Source organism: Triticum dicoccoides, chromosome 1B (genome assembly GCF_002162155.2).
Source record: "Triticum dicoccoides isolate Atlit2015 ecotype Zavitan chromosome 1B, WEW_v2.0, whole genome shotgun sequence".
NCBI lineage: Eukaryota > Viridiplantae > Streptophyta > Magnoliopsida > Poales > Poaceae > Triticum > Triticum dicoccoides.
In genome coordinates this window covers 326,012,865-326,029,089 of record NC_041381.1, presented here as the reverse complement: position 1 = coordinate 326,029,089, position 16,225 = coordinate 326,012,865, and positions in this window count along the sequence as shown.

The following is a 16,225-nucleotide window of genomic DNA, read 5'->3' as shown; positions in this document are numbered from 1 at the left end:
CTCTCCCTCCTTCAGATTGGGCTGCCGGCTCGCCCAAGGCCCAATGCACCACAGGCGCCTGTTTCGGCCCGTGGAGCAGCAGCCCACAGGATAGCCGGCCAGTTAACACAGATGGCGGAACATATCGCCACATGCACGAAATCGGACGGCCAGGAAGTCCCAGATCGGAAAAACGGACGGCTGAAAACGCAAATCGCTGTGGGAGCTCGGTTTAGGTGCGGTTATACTGTCCTTAATATATATGTTTATGCGTGACCCCCTCAAAAAAATATGTTTATACGTGACGGTGCAATATCCTGGTAAATACACATTAGCATGTTACGAAAAATATTTTAAATCTCAGCCGTTATTATTTTAATCAAACGATGGAAATAATATTAGCATATGTGGATCAATGTGATGTCTTATTTGTCTCTTGTCTTAATTATATAATAGATGCCTTGGGGGAACATGTAGGAATTCTCGTTGGACAAGAGATTTGGATTTAAGTAGTTGATTCTAGATGGATATAGATGCTGAGTATGTCTACATGGTTCGGAGTAAATTGGATTTAGACTGATGATCTCGATCATGGTACCATGTTTCTCGGTGGACGATAAGCTAGGAGATTGGACTAATTGTCGGAGTTTATTTAGGCATCTTTGAGTTTGACCTTGGAGTATTACTAGATCACAATAACGGGAATTGGTGGACTGACTATAGTAAGGCAGCCCTTTCAAGTATTGGGGATTATAAGGACTTTAGGAGATCATGTGGAACACCAGCATAGGCGTTGGATTTGTAGAATTAATGGATTATGTAGTGATTAATGGAAGTTAACGAGTTGTTGGAGTTCATTCATAGGAAGGAAACAAGATCTTGGAGTGGCATACGGCGTGTTTCCTTAGGATAGAGATGCTTTATCTTAGATCTTGGAAGAACAAGCTGAGCACTTGGATTGTCACATTCAAGCTTAGCAGCATATATGTTCTACCCATGGATTTTTAGGGGTAGACATACATATGAGTTTGGGGATTGTAGGCATATATGATTTTTTTAGACCTCCTCTCGGGAGTCATGAGGATATGAATCACATGAGTAATGATTGGAGTTGACATATACGAAATGATGCTTTCAGCAATATAAGGTGGTCTATTTGGAGGACTAGATAGAAAAATTGGCATCTCAGGAATTGTGCTCAAGGATAAACGTTCACTCGCACCCTAGAATCCTTGAAACCTTTAAGCCCTACCAAGCTACAACATGGTCAGATCATGACCATAAGGTCTTGACTCTAGATCAAGAACACCTTGGCCCACACTCAACAAAGGCCACCACTAATTCCCCAGCCTACTTTATGTACCCCGTGAACAAAGTCTTCATGGAGTGCTTAGACAAGATAGTTGTCATCATCATTTGGTGACCTACCTGTCCACCCGAAGACGGAAGAAGAGCCGTTCAGCTAGTCAAGGAACATTTGAAGACCGCCATGCCAAGGAGGAAGAACTACACCCACCACCTTCGTCAAGAAGTAAACCTCCGCCTTGAAGACCAGGTGTACCTGCAAGCCACTTCTCTCGGAGGAACCAAGCATTTCCATGACAAGGAGACCCACACCAAGATTCACCGGCCCCCTTCGAGATCACTCCGAGATTTAACAACCCCCTCTGAGATCACTATGAGGCGAAGAGAAGACAGTTACCAGCTAGAGTTGCCACCTGAGTTACCTGATGTGCACAATGCTTTCCATGCATCACAACCCCACAAGTGTTTCCAGCTTCCTAACTTGCCCGATCTCTACGAGGGCATTAACCACCAAACCATCGACCTCCAGCCCAACCGGACCTACGTGAGAAACCCCTTAGCAACCTGGATCAAGAAGAGCGTCATACACGAAGCCACACCATCAAGTACTTCAAGCTCAATGGAGCACTACACGGAAGCAGAAGCAACATGAGGACTTGAAGACTACCCCGGATCGAGTTTTCATATTCCTTTCCACGCCTAGTTTGGGAATCTCGGGGACGAGATTCTTGTAAGGGGGGTAGGTCTGTCACACCCTGATTTTCATGGCACAACACTTAAGATGATAAATCATGATAAAGTGTGGTTTGACAAAAACTTTTGCAATATTTGACTTTTTATTGAGTTGGTTTTCTCTCTGTGTTTTCAAGTGCTCTTTAAAGTCAACACAACTCCACCTTCTATACCTCATCTCCTTGCCCCAAGCTTCTGCCCAATGATCATGCCATGTGTATAGAGAATTATAGTATTTTCTTACAAAAATAATTTGGCCAAAAAGTATTTTCTAAAATTAGTATTCCAAAAACCCCTGAATTAAGGTTTGCACTGCAAGTACTTGATTTGGGGTATGAAAAATATTTCAAAGAGTATATTTGAAGCCTATTAGGTATAGGATTCCCATAAACCACAAAAATATAATTTTAAAAGTTATTTTCCTATTTTATTTAAAAGCTTTTTCTTAAGGCCAGAAATGGTCTTTAATAGGGAAACATTATTTTATGGTTTTAAAAATATTTGTGAAAATTTAGGGAAACTTAGTAGACATATATTGTCCATATATAAGAGTTTCAACACATGGTCATGTTCAAAATATTGGTCAAACACCTCAAAAACCCTTTCTGGATATTTCAAGCTTTTGAAATATTTACAAAGGAAATATTCTCCAAAAATTCCAAGAAAATTCTAGCATGTCACATATGACATGTTGGATGATCTTGACAAGTATCATATCATGGAGAATAGTATAACCCCATGAAATCCCCTCAAAACTATTTCTGTCCATTTTGAAGTTTGAGCAACTTTACATTGCCAAACATGTCCAAATGCTCTCAAATCTTGTGAACATGCTCAAATGGTATAATCATTCATCTAGACCAAATGGCACAAGTTGGAGAAAATGTTATATTGATCAAAGTGCCCCAAAACCCTCTCTGACCAGAATTTAATTTGAACAACTTTGTACTACCAACTTTCTATCCTTGACCCCAACTTTGGTGAGCATATTTACATGACCAAATGAGGCCACTACACCAAGTGGTGCATCAAGGAGAAGTGATTTGCTCAACTAAATCTACACAAGTTCATTTCTGCTAATTTCTAGGGTTTACAAAAGTTGCATTGGCAACTTTGCCCAAATGGACTCAACCTTGGTGGAACCTATCATTATCTCATTCCATTTGACCCTGTCAAGCCTCATGACAAGAGGAGTTCATCTTCTTGCCCAAACCAGCAACAAACACCTTCTGCCATTTTACTAAAACCCCTGTTTTGACCACTTCCACTCTTCTCCATGGCCTCAACTTTTTACCACAGCCCCACCTAGACCTCTTCTACCTCCAGTAGCAATGGATGCATCTCAGATCAATAATTGAGGGGTGAAACCTCCTCTTTTACCTCTCTGGACAGCTGTCGGTGTCAAAACCGGCGGATCTCGGGTAGGGGGTCCCGAACTGTGCGTCTAGGCGGATGGTAACAGGAGACAAGGGACACAATGTTTTTACCCAGGTTCGGGCCCTCTCGGTGGAGGTAAAACCCTACTCCTGTTTGATTAATATTGATGATATGGGTAGTACAAGAGTAGATCTACCACGAGATCAAGGAGGCTAAACCCTAGAAGCTAGCCTATGGTATGATTGTTGTTCGTCCTACGGACTAAAACTCTCCGGTTTATATAGACATCGGAGAGGGCTAGGGTTACACAGAGTCGGTTACAATGGTAGGAAATCTACATATCCGTACCGCTAAGCTTGCCTTCCACGCCAAGGAAAGTCCCATCCGGACACGGGACGAAGTCTTCAATCTTGTATCTTCATAGTCTTGGAGTCCGGCCAAAGATGATAGTTCAGCTATCCGGACACCCCCTAGTCCAGGACTCCCTCAGTAGCCCCTGAACCAGGCTTCAATGACGACGAGTCCGGCGTGCATATTGTCTTCGGCATTGCAAGGCGGGTTCCTCCTCCGAATAATTCATAGAAGATTTTGAACACCAGGATAGTGTCCGGCTCTACAAAATAAGTTCCACATACCACCGTAGAGAGAATAATATTTACACAAGTTCAATCTGCTGACGTATCTCGTGGCATGACGTCACACCACGACCAAGACTTTATTCGAATTGTTTTTATTGTTCCACCTCAGCGCGTTTAGCGAAGCGGTTTCCTTGGCATGTCTTGTCAAAGCAGAGATCGTGTCCCCTTATTCCGGGATTCTCATCAATATGGGCGTGGGTAACCCAACCACGCCATTGATTGCGGTGCTTGGGAGATAAGCGAGTTTTACCAGGCTGGTGGGGATGCATAGCTTCGTCCGTCCATATAAGGGGATGAGGATCCACCTTTTTACCTACGCCTTCTTCCTCCTTTGCTTATCCATTTCCGCGCACTCGAGCTCCAGCACCCAAGTCTGCACATCTCACCTCAACCTTCTCCCACCATGTTCGGAGCGGGAGGCAAGTGGATGGCCTCCTCCGTCACGGAGGGGCACATCAAAAAGCTGCGCAAGGCCGGATATTTGTCCAGCGATATCGCGCACCGGCTCCCCGACGAGGGGCAGCTCATCCCCACCCCCAGGCCCCATGAGAGGGTGGTGTTCCTTCCCCATTTCCTCCGCGGACTGGGCTTCCCACTCCACCCATTTGTCCAGGGGCTCATGTTCTACTATGGCCTGGATTTCCATGATCTGGCCCCGAATTTTATCCTCAACATCTTGGCGTTTATCGTCGTGTGCGAGGCCTTCCTCTGCATCCAGCCCCACTTCGGCTTATGGCTAAAGACTTTTAATGTCAAGCCGAAGGTAGTGGGCGGCCGCCAAGCGGAATGCGGAGGCGCCATGGTGGGCAAGATGCCCAACGTCACCTGGCTAGAGGGCGCCTTCATGGAAACCATCAAAGGGTGGCAATCGGGGTGGTTCTATGTCACCGAGCCGCGTGACCCTGAATGGGCAGCGGCCCCCGAATTCAGATCTGGCATCCCCACACGGCTCACCTCCTGGAAAGAGAAGGGCCTGACGTGGGGCGATTCGGAGGAGCTGACCGGACTCCAATCCTGTGTCCAAACCCTGGTGAACAAGAAGCTCAAGCTTGTCAACGTAGTCCAGGTCATGCTCATCCGCCGGATTCTCCCGTGGCAACAGCGGGCTTTCAACTTGTGGGAGTTCGATCCGGCACAACACCAGACCTCGAGCAGGCTCTTCGACACTACGTACTAAGAGGCCTGGAGGGTGCTGTTCAAGGGCGCCGAGGCTCCCGCATCCGCTACCGAAGATCGCGGATTCAGCTCGCAGCATCAAGCCGGCGAGGTAAGCTATATTACCCTTTACGGGACACTTGTTTTCCATAGTTTGACTCTATGCAGGATCTAAACTCCCATTACCTTTAACAGGCCTAGCAGAAGACGTCCGGGCAGGTTAACTGTCCGGCTCCCCTTCCAGAAGACCCAATGGATGCCCGTTTGACGGGGCTGCTGGTCCCGGCGCCTTACGTGGTGCCGGAGAAGAAGGCCAAGAAGAAGGCCACGGGAACCCGGAGGAGTTCCCGGCGCCAGGTGTTATCGGACTCATCGTCCGATGACTCCGAGGTGGACTCCTCCCACGAAGACGAGGAGGATAAGAAAGAGGCCTCTCCCCCAGCGGGGGGAGAGAAGAAGAGGAAGGCTTCCCCAACAGGGGGGGTTGAAGGGTCCAAGAAGGGAAGGACCCTTCTTCCGGACTGTTCGACCAACACCGATGACGGTGAAGAGGAATGGCCCTCGAGGGCCAAGCCCCTGGCGAGATCGTAAGTGTCTGGATTCCAGAATAACTCATGATTTTTCTTTCGTCGCATAGTGTCTTCTAACGCCGAATACAACCATGTAGCCCGCCCAAGGACGATCTCCCCGCTTCGTCGAGCGGGTCCCTGGGTTCGTCGGATGTGAATAGCACTTCACTTCCGACCGCCTCCTCCCCCCGTGACGCAGACGATGCCGAGGTGGGGTCCCAGAAGGGGCCCAGCCAGGAGGAGGTGGTCCTGGAGGCGCCGCAAGGCGACCTTTCGGACTCTGGGAGAAAAGAGGGCGGAACTCTCGAGGGTTCTAAGTTCGGCCCTGTGCCGGACTCCGTACCAGAACCTACAGTGGTTCCGAAGTCCGGCGGGCGGGCCCTTCGTAAGAAGGGCAAGACTGCGATGCCGGTGGCCTCCGTCCAACCGGAGGTGCTGGATAATTTGCTAGAAGCGCTCAACGGCGCTTCCATCGACGAGGAGCACCGCACTGTCATGAGTGCGGTGATTCAGAAGGTTCAGTCCGCCAAGAGCGGGCTGACCGAAGCCTGCACCAGCCTTCTAACAGGCTTTGAGGTATGTGATTAAGATATGTAAAAATAGTACCGCATAGACAGTAGCCCCTGATGCTCAGTTTGGTGTTCGGAAAGAAAAGCCGAACTGAGGATCTAAAAAGATATACGCAGGAGTCTAACACAAATATGTCAATATGAGAATGCAGGCTGCGCTGCTGACCTCTGCCGCACTGACTGCGGAGGTCAATGCCTTGAAGCAGAGCCTTGAGCAGTCCGAGAGCGAGCTCGGCCGTGCCAAGAAGCAGCTCGAGGACAAGGAAGGTAAGTAATACCCTATTAAAGTGATACCTTATAGAAAAGGATTTGGTTGCAAAAAATGACAGGGATAACGTGAGTATTGCAGGGCCACGAACGAGGTGGCAACCCTGAAGGAAGCGGTGTCCGAGGCCAAACGCAATGCGGCCGCGGAACGCACCGAGTGAGAGAAGCAGGAGGCGCGGGTGGCGGAGATGCGGCAAGAGCTCCAGGCTCTCGTGGAAAAACACGAGAGTTTGGAGCGTGACTCGAAGACTCGAGAGTCCGAGCTCGCCTCGTCTCTTGGGAGTGCCAAAGCCGCTAAGGCCGAAGCCCAGAAGGCCCTCCAGGAGATTGAGGAGATAAAGAAGATAGCGGCGGGTAAGGCATTCTTCATGCAAAGCAAGCATGTAAAAGTGAATTATCTGTTACTTACCCGGATTCGGAGCTCTCCAGGAGCGTTCGCAGATCTACCCCGTAGTGTGTCCGATGCTACCGCATTCTACCGGGCCGAGGAAGGGAGCTCGACGGAAAAGGTATTCTGGTCTCAGTATGCTGAGGCCGAACATCCGGTCCCCCTGAGCGACCAGCTGAAGCAGCTGGTCGAGCTCCACAAGGTGGCCGAACAGGCCATGAAGGGCCTCATAGTTCGGCTGTGGCCCAAAGAAGCCATGCCTGGGAGCTACTTCGGTCTGGTGCGGCGGCTGGTGGACGCTTGTCCATGGGTTGAAGTCATCAAGCACTCCGCCTGTATTGAAGGTGCCCGTCGGGCCCTTGCCCGTGCAAAAGTGCATTGGGGCAGGATGGATGCCGAGAAGCTTGTGACGGACGCGCCACCGCCGGGCAAGGAGTATCGCATGCCCGAGATGTACTATAAGGGTGTCCTGAAGGGTGCCCGCCTTATAGCGGGCAAATGCTCCAGAGATGTAATTTTTGAGTAGACTCGCATTTTGTTATCCTGTGCGCTGAAAACTTTGTTCATAGCGCTAAGCAACGCTTGTTAATTTAAAATATTACCTTCTGGGCGGCCGTTTATCAAATCTGAGAGATGGCAAGTCGTTGGCTTCGGCCCCCATGCCACGAGTGCTGGGGTGTTCGGGATAAACTTGAGCGCTCTTGTTCCCATTTTTGGGTCCTTCTAGGGAGGCGCTCAACACAACAAACGAGGCAACCGGACTTATAATGCTTGAACACTCCCACTTAGCCATAGAATTCTATAATTTTAAATTTCGGCAAAGCCCCTAGTGTTCGGAAGGCCGAATTCGGGGCGCTATCCACGCCTGGGGCCGGACAAAGCCGGCTCCTCGCTCTAAGCGGCATAAGTCTTTAGGGACTCGAAAAGACCTCTCGAACAGCGACTAGCTCTCGCCTTATCATGACAGTCAGTTTTAGCTTTCTCCACTGAGGTGCTCGACCCAGCTCAACTGGGGCACAATCGCAGTGGTTCTCCCAGCGCTACCTTAGCCGATATAACGGAACTTAAGGTACCAAAACATGGGAGCCGGGCAAACCCAACTATTGACCCAAGACATGATTCGGAGCCGATGCATATAATGCTATAAGTTCGGGGTGCCGCACTTGTGAAAGTGTTCGAACTTATCACACCATAATTTGGTGAACTTAAGCCCCTGGTGTATTTGGCCGTACCAAAGCGTACGGGCGCAACATGTCATAAGTGAACATATATAGAAAGGAATGCAGTGATAGGCAAAAAGCGATGCATTGTCTATTCAAAAAATACTGCAATGAAGGCAGAACGATACAAATAGTGCGATAAGCAAGGGGTGGGACTATTTGACATGTCCCCCTCCAGGGGTAGGCTGCGGAATGGTATGTAAAACAGGTATAATGCTCGTAATGGAGACCACCTGGATACTCGTCGTAGCTTTTCTGCTTCCCTGGCTGTTGCATCATGAGTTCGGCAGATCTACTGCCGGACAGGGCTTCTGGAAAACGGAGTCCTGAGAATAAGAAGAAAAAAAAGAAAGACAAATTTGGGAGCCCCTGGTGTGGTTGATCCGCACTCTGGGCATGTCGTGGTCGTGCCCCTCCCCCTATGCCCATGGTATCTCCAGAGCGTAATGATGTACGCGTGGTACTGGTCTCGCGATTTCGCGAGGGCTGGGGTTGGGGACGCATTTCTACGCATGATCGGAATGTGCCAGGTGGTCTTGTTGTAGGTTACTCCGGGCGTGCTTGACGGTGTCCGGTCGCTTAACAGCCGGACTCGAGAATTGCCTTAAGAGGCTACTCTGTACTTCCGTCGCGAGAGCCGCTGTATGCTCCTCCATTCGGAGAGAGCGTTCGGTGTTTCCGTTGACCGTGATGACTCCTTGAGGGCCTGGCATCTTGAGCTTGAGGTATGCGTAGTGCGGCGCCGCATTGAACTTTGCAAATGCGGTTCGTCCGAGCAGTGCATGATAGCCGCTACGGAACGGGACTATGTCGAAGATTAACTCCTTGCTTCGGAAGTTATCCGGGGATCCGAAGACCACTTCAAGTGTAACTGAGCCTGTACAATTGGCCTCTACACCTGGTATGACGCCTTTGAAGGTCGTCTTTGTGGGTTTAATCCTTGAGGGGTCTATGCCCATCTTGCGCACTGTATCCTGATAAAGCAGGTTCAGGCTGCTGCCGCCGTCCATCAGGACTCTAGTGAGGTGAAATCCGTCGACGATTGGGTCTAAAACCAATGCAGCGAATCCGCCATGGCGGATGCTGGTGGGGTGGTCCCTTCGATCAAAAGTGATCGGGCAGGAGGACCACGGATTGAACTTTGGGGCGACTGGCTCCATCGCGTATACATCCCTGAGCACATGCTTCCGCTCCCTTTTGGGTATGTGGGTTGCGTATATCATGTTCACTGTCCGCACTTGTGGGGGGAAACCCTTCTGTCCTCTATTGTTCGGCGGCCGTGTCTCCTCCTCGTCATCGCTATGAAGCCCCTTGTCGTTGCCTTCGGCGACTAACTTGCCTGCCTGCTTGAACACCCAACAATATCTGTTGGTGTGATTAGCTGGCTTTTCGGGGGTGCCGTGTATCTGGCACGAGCGATCGAGTATCCGGTCCAAATTGGACAGGCCCAGAGTAGTTCTTTTGAATGGCTTTTTCTGCTGACCGGGTTTAGAGCCTCTGAATCTGGCGTTGACTGCCGTATCTTCAGTATTATCGCCGTTAATGTGGCGCTTGTGCTTATTGCGACGCGACCTGCCATTGCTGTCTTTGGTATCCGAACTACCAGAGTTTTTGGTTAGGTTGTTACTGTGGGCTAGCCAGCTGTCTTCTCTCGCACAGAAGCGGGTCATGAGTGATGTGAGGGCTGCCATTGATTTCGGCTTTTCCTGTCCTAGGTGCCGGGCAAGCCATTCGTCACGGATGTTATGTTTGAAGGTTGCAAGGGCCTCTGCATCCGGACAGTCGACGATTTGATTTTTCTTGGTTAAGAGCCGTGTCCAGAATTGTCTGGCCGATTCGTCTGGCTGCTGAATTATGTGGCTTAGGTCATCGGCGTCTGGTGGTCGCACATATGTGCCCTGGAAGTTATCAAGGAATGCGGCTTCCAGGTCCTCCCAACACCCAATTGATTCTGCTGGCAAGCTGTTGAGCCAATGTCGAGCTGGTCCTTTAAGCTTGAGTGGGAGGTATTTGATGGCGTGAAGATCATCACCGCGGGTCATGTGGATATGAAGGAGATAGTCTTCGATCCAAACCGCAGGATCTGTTGTGCCGTCGTAGGATTCAATGTTTACAGGTTTGAAACCTTCGGGGATTTGATGATCAATTACTTCATATGTGAAGCATAGTGGGTGTGCGGCGCCTCTGTATTGGGCTATATCACGACGCAGCTCAAACGAGCTTTGTCTACTGTGTTCAGCCCGGCCAGAATTGCTGTATCCGGCGTGACGGTTGTCGTCGCGTATCGTGGGGAGCCCACGCGATCCGTAGATCGATCTTGTTTGTCTTTCCTTATCCTCCAATATGTCCCGCAAGTTCGGCGCATTCCCCCGTGACTTTGTACTTTTCGAGCGATGCCGGGGTGCGGCTTTAATGGAGGGCCTAGAGGCCTCTCTATCGCGGCCACGGGGTGGTCGGTCGGTCGTATTGTGCGTTGGTGATGTAGGTTTATGTGCTTCCTCCTCTAATCGGGGTAGCGGCCTTCGTTTGGGGTAGCTTTTGGAGGGGCGTTCGAGTTCATACTCTTCGGCAGCAAGGACTTCAGTCCACCTGTCGGCTAGGAGGTTTTGGTCAGCTCTAAGCTGTTGCTGCTTTTTGTTGAGGCTGCTTGCCGTGGCCATAAGCCTGCATTGGAAACGCTCTTGTTCGACGGGATCCTCAGGCACGACAAATTCGTCGTCGTCAAGGCTTGCCTCGTCTCCAGAGGGAGGCATATAATTATCGACCTCTACCTCTCTGTCTGCCGTTCTCTATGAGGGATGGTTTCTCCATCCTCCTGCGCTGAATCTTGCTGGAGGGGGTTGTCTTTGGCACTGTCCGGGGTGTTATTATCTCCGGTGCCGGCATCTCCATTCTTGCTGTGGCGGGATTTGGAGCGGCGCCGCTGACGCCGGTGCTTAGGCTGTTTTTTGGAGGGGTCGTCCTCCGCTGTTCCATCGCCATTCCCATCCTTTGGGATGTCCACCATGTATATGTCGTATGACGAGGTGGCCTTCCAATGCCCTGTAGGCGCTGGGTCTTGGTCGTCTTCTGCAACGTCGTCCATACCGTCGACGTCTTCGGAGTCGAAGTCTAGCATGTCGGTTAAGTCATCGACAGTGGCTACGAAGTGGGTGGTGGGTGGGCTTTGAATTTCTTCGTCGTCCGCGTCCCAACCATCCTGACCATAATCCGGCCAGGGCTCTCCTGATAAAGAGAGACACTTTAGCGAATTCAGGATGTCGCCAAAAGGCGAGTGTTGAAAGATGTCTGCGGCAGTGAACCCCATGATCGGCGCCCAATTAGACTCGATTGGCAGGGGCGCGGGAGGTTCAGAGTCCGGCGAGGAGTCCGGCACCTCAGAGTCACGGACTTTGCGAAAGGCAGTGTCGGTATTCGGCTCTATCGCTGTAGAGGTAGCAGCCCCCGAGGCGGTGTCCAGCAACCCATCCTCGATTGGCGTACCCGGCCCCGAGCTAAGGATCGGAGCGGACTCTTGTGCGGCCTCCAGGGCACTGTTCGGCGGCAGAGCTAGATCATGCCCATCGTGACAGTGCGGCGCGCTTGGCTGTGGCTCGAATCCGTCGAAGATCAAGTCTCCGCGGATGTCAGCCGTATAGTTCAAACTCCCAAATCTGACCTGATGGCCAGGGGCGTAGCTTTCGACCTGCTCCAGATGGCCAAGTGAATTGGCCCGCAGTGCGAAGGCGCCGAATACGAAGATCTGTCCGGGAAGAAAAGTCTCACCCTGGACCGCGTCGTTGTTGATGATGAAAGGAGCCATCGGGCCTATAGGTGACGACACAGAGGAACTCTCAACGAGAGCACCAATGTCAGTGTCAAAACCGTCGGATCTCGGGTAGGGGGTCCCGAACTGTGCGTCTAGGCGGATGGTAACAGGAGACAAGGGACACAATGTTTTTACCCAGGTTCGGGCCCTCTCGGTGGAGGTAAAACCCTACTCCTGCTTGATTAATATTGATGATATGGGTAGTACAAGAGTAGATCTACCACGAGATCAAGGAGGATAAACCCTAGAAGCTAGCCTATGGTATGATTGTTGTTCGTCCTACGGACTAAAACCCTCCGGTTTATATAGACATTGGAGAGGGCTAGGGTTACACAGAGTCGGTTACAATGGTAGGAAATCTACATATCCGTACCGCTAAGCTTGCCTTCCACGCCAAGGAAAGTCCCATCTCGACAAGGGACGAAGTCTTCAATCTTGTATCTTCATAGTCTTGGAGTCCGGCCAAAGATGATAGTTCGGATATCCGGACACCCCCTAGTCCAGGACTCCCTCAACAGGCCTTGCGCCCCTCTTTCTCACCTCCCTCCTCACTCCAGTGGCCACCCAGGGCATCCAATGCCCCTCCCCCATTCTTTACTCCTCCCTAGAGCTACCAGACATGCTTGGCCGCACCCACTTTGCCAAAAAACTGGCATGCCGGCCATTTGCACGCTCTGGAGCGTGCTACAGTGCGCTCCCGCACTGTAGCCGCCCCCTGCCAAGCACCTCTGGCCACCTCGGCTCTCCCCCTCATGCCAGCCGATGCCCCTCGACGTCCGCAGCATGCCACGCCTCTGTACCCCTCCTTCCTCTCCCTCCTCTTGCCCCATCTCGCACGCGCGCCGGCCGCCCGAGCGCACCAGTGAGCGCGCTCACACGCGCGGTGCCCCTGGCCCCCCTGCTCTCTCTCTTTTCACTCCCCTCGCCCTAGACCGACCCCACGAGCACCCCCGACACCTCGCTGCGAGCCCCCGTGGCTTGCAGCGACGGCAACAGCCTTGCCGGCGCATGAGCTCTCGGTGCACCTCGCCCCCTTCTATTTAAGGCCACCCTCGAGCCCCCTCTCTACTCCTTTTGCCCTCTCTCCCTCCCGTATGTCACCCAGACCCAGCCAACCCTCTCGCCGAGCCCTCCGTCACACCCCATGGCCGGAGCCGAGCCGCCGGACTCCGCCTAAATTCGCGCCCACCACTCCACCTCCTCCCCTCTAGACCACACCACAGCACCTCCACCGTCACCGCGAACCCCTCCCGTGCTTCTTCCTCTCCTCCCCGTGGCTGTTCCTGCGAGTTGCATCACCACCGCTGGCCTCGCCCGCCGCGGCCAATGATGCGCTCGCATCTAGCCACCCCTGTGGACGTGGCGCACCTCGGAGGATGCTGCACGCTCTCCTGAGCACACTGGTACGCCGGGCGTCGCCGGAGGTGGCCGGTACCGCCGGGGAGAACGCCGGCGCCCGCTCGGCCTCGCCTCCCCTGCCTTGCTCTGTTCGAGCAGGAGGTTGGAGACGGCCTGAGCACCGGGCCCCGCTCGTCAGCGACCCGGCGGGCGGGCCCCACCCGTTTAAGTGGAGACGGCTTCGGCCGGATCCGCTTTCCTCGCGCGTTGGCGCACTTCGCGAACCTGCCTCCGACGTCACCTCCTCCGCCCGTCCAGCCGAGCCACTGGGTCGGCCCACCGCTAAACTGCACCCAGTGCGCTGGATAAGGGTAAAACCCTTTCCCTTTCCTTTTTTCTTTTTCTGTAAATTTGTAAAATCCACAAATAAATCAAATGAACTCCAAATTTGATGATTCAAATTTCCAGAAACTCCACAAATCAAGTCCTATTTAATAGGCCACAGTGGACATTTTTGTTATCCTTGGTTTTCACTGAACCTTTTATAAAGGTCATTTATCCACATAAGTCCACTTCAAAAATCCATATTATATTCATTTCAACTCCAAATCCAGTGAAACCAATTTTTAAATGTTTCTAAAATCATGCCTGAATTAATGGGTACTTTTACTCATTTTTATAAAATGGCATTCTGTGTACAACTTGTGGATCCATCAAATCCATTGATTCCATCATATCGAAATGTTTAGAAATATCCATTGATCCACTTTCAGTGAAATCACCTTGGTCATTCCTCATATGACCAGAGGTATCCTAGAAAAGTCCAACTCACATTTTTAGAGCACTTTTATTCTTGCCTTGTCGTGTTGCTTATTATGGTTGTTTTCGATGATAGTTGACGAAGTAGACGAAATGCCAGAAGTTGGACCAGAGATATTTGAAGACCTCGAAGACTTTGTTAAAACAGGCAAGCAGCCCTTTGACCATGTCTATGAAACCCTTTTTATGCATGTCATATAGCACCATATTGTTGTTGCAACAGAATCATGATGAGGTGGTATCCACTTTGATAGTTTGCCACTGTACTTCCTCGTTGATACTTGCATTGTGCATAACCCTACCTTCTTATGAGGGTTATGACGGTGGGAGTAGATAGGATGCTAAAGTAGTGCTACGCAAAAAGGGACGGGAATATGCATGGTGATGGAGGCAAAGTATTTTCAAAAGACTTTTCGAAAACCCCTTCGGGTGCCACTTATGCCCGGGGGAGATGATGAGTTGGGTAGCCACTTGATGACGAAGTGGTGTACTGAGGCAAGTGTGTGTTGTTTTCAAAACGGATTGGCTTAAGTTGCGACCGTTATTCCAACCTTACATGCGCAACCACTCTACCCTTATATGGGAAAGGGCATCATTGATTACCTAGACCGATACTAGCTTGGAGCCCGCATTACTAGTGACGGGAGAGTTGTTGGTGCGCTCTCTCGGGACGGGGTCGTGCCAGGTAGGGCGGCCATGACTGTTTTCACAGGGCACCGGACACACCGTTGGTACCCCGTGCTTGTGGTATGTGATGAATATGGGAGCGAGGCTCCACAACTTTATGATGTGAAATGTTAGGCACGGGGGTTACTACCAATCGAGTGGACTCCATGTTAGTGTCGTCTAGGGAAAGATAGTGATCGGGTGCTTACCCCAGGTACTTGAGGTATCGCGGGTCGTGGATGACACGGAAGTTCCCCGAATCTTGTGGGTAAAGTGTGCAACCTCTGCAGAGTGTAAAACTATTTGAATAGCCGTGTCCATGGTTAAGGACAGTTGGGTAACTGCTCTTGGGCTACGTCCACATGTTTACAAACCGTGTGTGTGTTGATAAAACTACTTGGGTCAAGTCAAGGGACTTGACATGATTGAGTTGGGTCGGTGCCCACTCTATTTATGTTGATATCTGTAACTAGTCCTCGTGGTTACTTGAATTCTCCTGATGCATGTCTTACAAGTTGTTGAACATGTCATTGCACTCAAAACTAGCTTTCTGCAAAAATTTACCTATATCATGTATTGTTACATCTTGGACCAAAACATGGGTTGCTTGCGAGTACATTCAAAGTACTCATTGGCTTGCCACTGGTTATTTAATTGACCAGGCATGGAAGAACCGGAGTTCGAAGAAGAGTTCTTTGGAGACGAACATGCGAACTAGGACGTTTCCCAGTCAGAATGCCTATAGGGTTAAGGCAGATGGCGTGGGTTCTACTTATCGATGAAGATTTCCGCTGCTTAAGTTGATTTGGTATTCAGCCCCGGTGGCTTTATCTATGTTAGACTTGACCATAATGGTCATAATTTGTGAAAGACGTTATGTATGGATGTAAGACTCTTGTTATTCAGCTTCTGTGTGTTCAGTGAGTATTGATCTCTGGGATAACTGTACACGTGCATTCGGTGATCACGACTTATGAGTCGGGGTCCCCACACTGCGTGTGCCTGCAATTGAGTGAGAGACCATCATACTTGGCTAGCTAGGCATCTGATTGTGTGTGTGCGCGTGTGAGATGGAGAGAGAACGAGGGAGAGAGATAGAGTTTTAGATGGGCCTATCGAGTGCGAGTGAGATATGCATGTGTATGTGTGACCCAGGTGGATGGAGAGTTTGAGAGATGGGGGGAGAGATCCGAGACGACAGAGTGGTGCCTGAGAGACTTACGGGCAATGAGCCAAGGAATTTGTGTGTGTACGATGAGTGCACCCAAGATATCTAGCTTGGACTAGCTAGAGTATCATACATAGTGTGCGAGAGAGACCTATAGATGGTGTATATATGCATGCGAACTAGAAAGACCCCCCCCCCCACACACACACGAAAAGAGAGAGACATGG